Raw genomic sequence first — 6,440 nt, 5'->3', positions numbered from 1 at the left:
AATGACTAACGTTAGAAATCATGTCTTGTCACACCTAGGTATCCAGGGAGAGGGAGGATGCGACAAACTGCCAGTCCTTCAGACCATGGAAGAAAGCCACATCATACAGCCCTACCGTCTGAATTGGCAAATAATAGGGGACTTTTGTCGTCAGTTGGAGCCAGATCTGAAGCCAGCCACAAGTTATCCAACCAGCATACCGCCCATTGTACAGGTATTGGACCTGGCCCTTTTTGAAGGGTCATTCCCAAACCTTTTGCCTTCTTTTTCCTATTTTTTCTGACCAGTTTTTGTTGGCTTTAGGACTCTGGGCACTTTACCGCTGCTAACCAGTGTTAAATTGCATATTCTCTCTGTCTCTATTGTAGTGGGGATTGGTTTATCCCAGATTGGCATTTTTGATTTACTAGTAGGTCCCTAGTAAAGTAGCCTAGAGTTGCCCAGGGCCTGTAAATCAAATGCTACTAGTGGGCCTGCAGCACTAATTCTGCCACCCACATGAGTATCCCTGTAAACATGTCTCAGACCTGCCACTGCAGTGTTTGCGTGTGCAGTTTTGCACTGCCAATTCGACCTGGCAACTGTACCCACTTGCCAGACCCAAACCTTCTCTTGTTGTTCATGTCAGGCACCCCTAAGGTAGCCCTATAGGCAGGGTAGAGTGTATGTTGAAGGTAGGTCATCTACTGATGTGTTTTACGTGTCCTGAAAAGTGAAATACTGCCAAATTCAGTTTTCACTGTTGCAAGGCCTACCTCTCTTAAAGAGTGACATAGGGACTGTCTTTAAATATCTTTTGAGTGAAAAGTTTCCATTGGGAGCAGACAGAGATGAGGAGTTTGGGGTCTCTGAACTCACAATTTAAAAATACACCTTTTGGTAAAGTTGTTTTTTGGATTGGCAGTTTGAAAATGCCGCTTTTAAAAAGATGGCATTTTATTGCTTAAAAAGCCTATGGATGTGCCTGCCTGTGGAATACACGTCTGAGTCAACCTGACAGTTGAGCTGTTTGTGAATTCCCTCTAAACAGTGACACAAAGGAAGCTGCGGTGTAGCCTGCATAGCCCGATGAGTCTTCTGGGCTAGTGTGGGGAGGGGGAAGCTAACACTTACACTTGAAAGGGCTGTGCCTGTCCTCACACAATGGAGCCTCCAACCCCCTGGTGTGTGTCTGGGGCCAGGCCTAGGCAAGGCAGGATCTTGTCAACAACAGAGACTTTCCTTTGAAGTTTGCCTACTTCAAAGGCAAAAGGGGTATAAGTAGTGGCCCCAAAACCCAAGACTTTTAGATTACTTCTGGAGTCAAGAGGAACCTCTGTCAAGGAGAAGAGCTGAAGAGCTGAAGGAGGAGTACTGCCCCTTTGCTTGTGACTGTGCTTTGCTGGTTTGGCATGAAGTTGCTGTTTCTGCCTGAAAGAGGACAAAGACTGGACTTTGTTGTATATTCCTGCTTGCAAAATGTCTCCAAGGGCTTGGACTGAGCTTGCCCCTTGTTTTGAATTCTCAGGGCCATCAAAGACTTCCTCTGCCAGCACCAGGCCTCTCTTGCTGAGACTCCTACCCTGCCAAGTGGTGCCCACTCTAGTCCCTGGGCCCTTGAAAGGTGAAGCTGGTAGAACCAAGACTGAAAGACATGCACAGGAGCAGTGCAGGGAAAAATGTCACGCACCACCTGCAACGCAGATGCAAAAATGATGCACCAACTGCATCACAGCTGAGAAATTGAAACACCATCTGCATTGCTGCTGGGAAATCCACACATCACCTACATCGCGGCTGGAGAAACAACACAACACCCACTTGCAGCTGCTAAAATCGATGCAATCCCCACGCAGCGCGGTTCTTCATCACTGTGTTGCCAGATTTCACAAGCATCATTGCTGGGTGTCAAAATCAACATAAATCTGCAAGGATCCGAGGTGCTGATCTGGAAATTGATGCATCACTCTCTTGTGGGAGAGAAAAATGACACATCGCTAGCCTGACCGGAGAAGAAATGACACACAGCCTCACTTGTGAAAAAGGAATCAACGCATTGCTAACTTTTTCCGATGCACGCTCACACATGCGGCTTTATTTTTGACACAAACCAAGTACTTTGTAAAAGCAATGGATCCATTGTTTTATTTAGAGTAAGATTATTTTTAATTTAAAAATTCATAACTTTGCTTATGTATTTTGGACTTTTGTTGTTTTGGTCTTGTTTGATTTAGATAAATATTGGCTAGTTTTCTAAGCCTGTGTTGTGTCCATTTTGTAGTGTTTTTACTGTATTAGTGGGAATGTTGGCACAAATACTTTGCAGATTGCCTTTGAGATAAGCCTTACTGCTTGTGCCAAGCTACCAAGGGGGTGAGCACGGGTTATCTTACGTGTGTATCTCTATTGCCCTGACTAGAGTGAGGGTCTCTGCTTGGACAGAGTATAAACTGACTGCCAACCAGAAAGCACATTTGTAACAAGTCTTGTCAGCATTGCATTTACTAGACTTCCAACATATAGTGGCCCTGTCAGCTGGCATGTCCCAAACTATGCTCAGTCTAGTGTTGAAGGATGTCCTCTCTGCAATGTTGAAACACCTGGCCATCTATATCCAGTTTCCCTGACATAAGGATTTAGCCCATTGGAAGACTGATATTTATGGTTTTGCACACCTCCCACATGTGATGGGGGCCCATTGATGGCACACATGTTGGCTTGGTCCCACCGCAGGCCAATGAACAAGCATGCCACAATAGAGAGAACTTCTATTCCATCAAGATGCGAGTTGTCTGGTTGGCGGCACTATACATTTCACAGGTCTGTGTCCATTTCTGGGCTCACTCCATGACTCCTTCATAAGGAGGAAAAACACCATACCTCAGTTGATGTCACAGCTGTACCCAGAGAGGCCCTGGCTGGTTGGTAAGTCACACCTGTCCTGTTTGTGTGTGTGCAATGTCTGGTGCTACAATCATGAAGTGAGTGACTCAATGTTGTACATATGTCCCATTCCTTTACGGGAGACTCTGCATATCCAAACCATCCTTGGTTGTTGATGCCCCTATGGAATCCAACTACACCAGGGGAAGTCTACTTCAATAAGGCCCATGGAAGAACAAGGCAGGTAGTAGAGTGGGCTTTTGGGCTCCTGAAGTTTTCTGGACCAGACAGCTGATGCCCTTCTCTACACACCCAAGAAAGTGTTTCAGATCACTGTGGCATGTGGCGTGCTCCAAATAATCACCCTGTGGAGGAATATCCCATACATCCCATAGGAGCGGGAGCCTATAGTTCTACCAGGGAAGACTCATGAAATGCCAAGTGAGGATGACAGTGGTGAAGGGGAAGGAGCTGACTTGTGGGAAGATCTCACCAACAGCTACTTTTCATGAGTGTAAGTATGTCATGTGATTGTCATGTGATGTGACGACCATGACTGTACAAAGAACTGTCTTTGTACTGTATGAATGTGTGGAGTTGAGTGTTTAGGAAACAACTAGTGGGCAGATACTCAGCCAACGTGTGCTTGAAGAGTTAGCTTTGAACATATCACAACCTTGATGTAGCTACTTTGTTTTTGTCAGTCTCATTGCAATGTAATTTCCTCTCTAGATGTTTGCTATGTGATTTGTGCAATAGGCATGTTTTAAACCAATGCTCCTTGTTTTTTCTTTACACATGTAACTTCACCATGAGATCCTCATGTGGGCATTTCAGAGTTGTGACATTGGCAGGTATCTGATGCAGTTCTGACATACAAAGTGGACATGGATTATTCCAGGTAATGTAGGTCACACATTTGGGTGTGAGACCTGTGCCAAGGCAGCTTGAACAGTGTTTGGGTGAAAGGCTCAGAAATGCACATTGTACTTGCTTACTGGGCTGTGTTGGGATAATAGCATCATGTGTGCTATCATGTGGGCATGACATATGTTATCATCAATTGCAAGCAAGGCAGTCACCCTTCACATAGGCTAATCACTATTCTTGTATGTCCTGTATATAGCTGTAGATGTTTCATCATTGCAGGCCACAGTGCTTATACCACAACACAGACATAGTTTTATGTCATACTACCAGATGCCTGGTCATTGGATGGATTATGATGGTCCTGTGATCAGGAACTGTTGCACTCCCCTCTGTCTGTACTATGGTTTATGTTATGTTAGATTTCGTTGGTGTGGTATGTAATAAGGCTCAAGCTGGTAACACAATCCATTATTCTCTTTGCCTATTCTACAGTATAAGGTCTGAGAAAGCCCTCCCTTCCGTGGTCTGGGGGTCTTTACCTTGGTATGTGTACCTTGACACAATATGAGTCAGCCATTCTTGGCTATGACAGTCCAGCCATTTTTACAGCCTATGTGATGTGCAGTGGAATAAAATGCTTGGTGTGACCAAACACTTGTAGCAATGTCTTTCTGTGTGTAATCCTTAGCAGGACACTGTACCTGTAACATATCCCTCCTTGTATTAGTATCCTGTGTCTTCCTCATTCATATAGACTTACATCTCTACATAGCCAAATGTGGACAGAAACAAGTAGACAAAGACTTTTTGATAGGTGGATTTATTGAAAATATGTGCAGATAACAAAATTGGGCCATGATGGAAAAGAAATGTGGAGTTCAGTCATGGTAGATGAAATCAATAGAGTAGATGCAACACCATTGGAAGTCCAAAGTCCAGAGTACTCATCCCATTGGAAATGGAAGGTGGTTGAAGAACTGTCAACAGAGTGAATATGTGACACACAATGGAGGTCATTTTGGAAGAGGTCACTTGCTGACAGTGGTGAGTGGCTTGCCATCCGCACCTCCTGGAGTATTAGCTGAACATCCCTGCTTGCATGGGGGGATCTGCTACTACTGAGGTAGGGGGGCCTGGGGTAGCTTCTTCCCCTGACAGAGCTTCACTTCCAGTGATTGGCATGGATGAAGGGCCTGGTGTAGATGCGCCAAAGAAAGAGGTAGTGTGTTATTTCTTGATCCCTGCTCAGGTTGGTGTTAATGTCCCTCAGCACTCCTGTTAAGGAGGCCATGTTGGTATTGTGAGCCTCCCACTGTTCATGCATTTCCCAAAGGAAGTCCCTCTGCAGCTGCTTCATTTCCCAGAGTTCTGCAGGTACTTTGCCCATCATGCCTTGGGACTCCTGATAGACCACCAAGACATGGCTGATGGTGTCCTGGCCAGTAGCATCCCCAGTGGCCTCACCCTGCTGGCCCACATCATTCCTCTCATGCACCCTACCCCCATGGCCCTATGCCCTTGCCACAGGGTGCCCCTTCCCACTGGTTATAAGACCATCATTGTCAGAGGTGCTGTGCTGCGACTTAGAATCCTAGACTGTGGGGCACAAGATGGTTGACACTGTCCTATGGGTACAGGTTGGGGGGTGAAGGGTTGCCTGTAACAGGGAGGCAACCAGGCTGGGAGGTGATGTTTTGTGCACAGTGAGACTCATGATTGGGGTATGACTAGGTTGTCCAGATGGGCCAGAACTGTCATCTACATCCAGATGTCCTGGAGTATCATAGTCTCTGAAGGCTTCATCCATGGGGGTAGTGGCAGTTTCTTCTGTGGGCTCTGTGCGGCCATTGGCAGCTCAACCTACTGATGTGAAACATACAATGTCACTGGTTGTATTGTGACATCTACCTCCAAAAGTTTACAGTGACATTTCACAAAGCCTTTGTACATAGCTGATTTGCAGGTTATCCTATTGTGACAGGTAGCCATGGTATTGGTTGTATTTAACTGACATTTGTGAAGAATGCCAATTCCATTTAAGTCAAGCAGTTGCTGAAGTGTGCAGATCATTAGCCCTTGGTGGGGTGCTATGAGAATGCCATCTTGCCTCCAGTGCAGGCAAAACAGTGTCTAGACAAGATATGTCTGGCCATTTTGTGTTCTAGTTACTTGGTATGCAGGCAGGCCCAGGACTTTGTTATAAATGTAATTGGAGTCATCATGTGCTCAGTGCATTGTGAATATGTCTGCTGCCAATATCATTCTGGTTATGCATCTTGAGGCCTCTGGGATCATTGTTTTTCACACTGGGTAAGGGCCCCTTCCTGTCCTCAATAGTTTCATCTTGGGATAGCTGGTCAAGATGGAGCTAGGTTGTCAGATACATCTCAGAGTTGAGCATGATCTGTATCTTGGTCTCTCCCCAGTGACTAAACCTCAATTGAGAGTTAGCAGACAAAGGTGTTTGGACACGTGAGCACTGGTTTGGTGTTTGCAGTTACTTAAACAGTACCTCCTGGGAGTTGCATTCATGTCACTCTCAGTACTACACTCACTTGACAGATGGTATCCACCCAGGTGAATGAATGTCAATTGAGATATCATAAATTGATGGAATTGGGCAAGTAATCATTGTTTTTGTGTTTGGGGTGAGGGACACAGGCCCTATTGGTTTGTGCATTACAATCACTCCCCCACCAGACATATGT

Source organism: Pleurodeles waltl, chromosome 6 (assembly GCF_031143425.1).
Source record: "Pleurodeles waltl isolate 20211129_DDA chromosome 6, aPleWal1.hap1.20221129, whole genome shotgun sequence".
NCBI lineage: Eukaryota > Metazoa > Chordata > Amphibia > Caudata > Salamandridae > Pleurodeles > Pleurodeles waltl.
The sequence above is the reverse complement of the archived record's forward strand: the minus strand, read 5'-3'. Positions refer to the sequence as shown.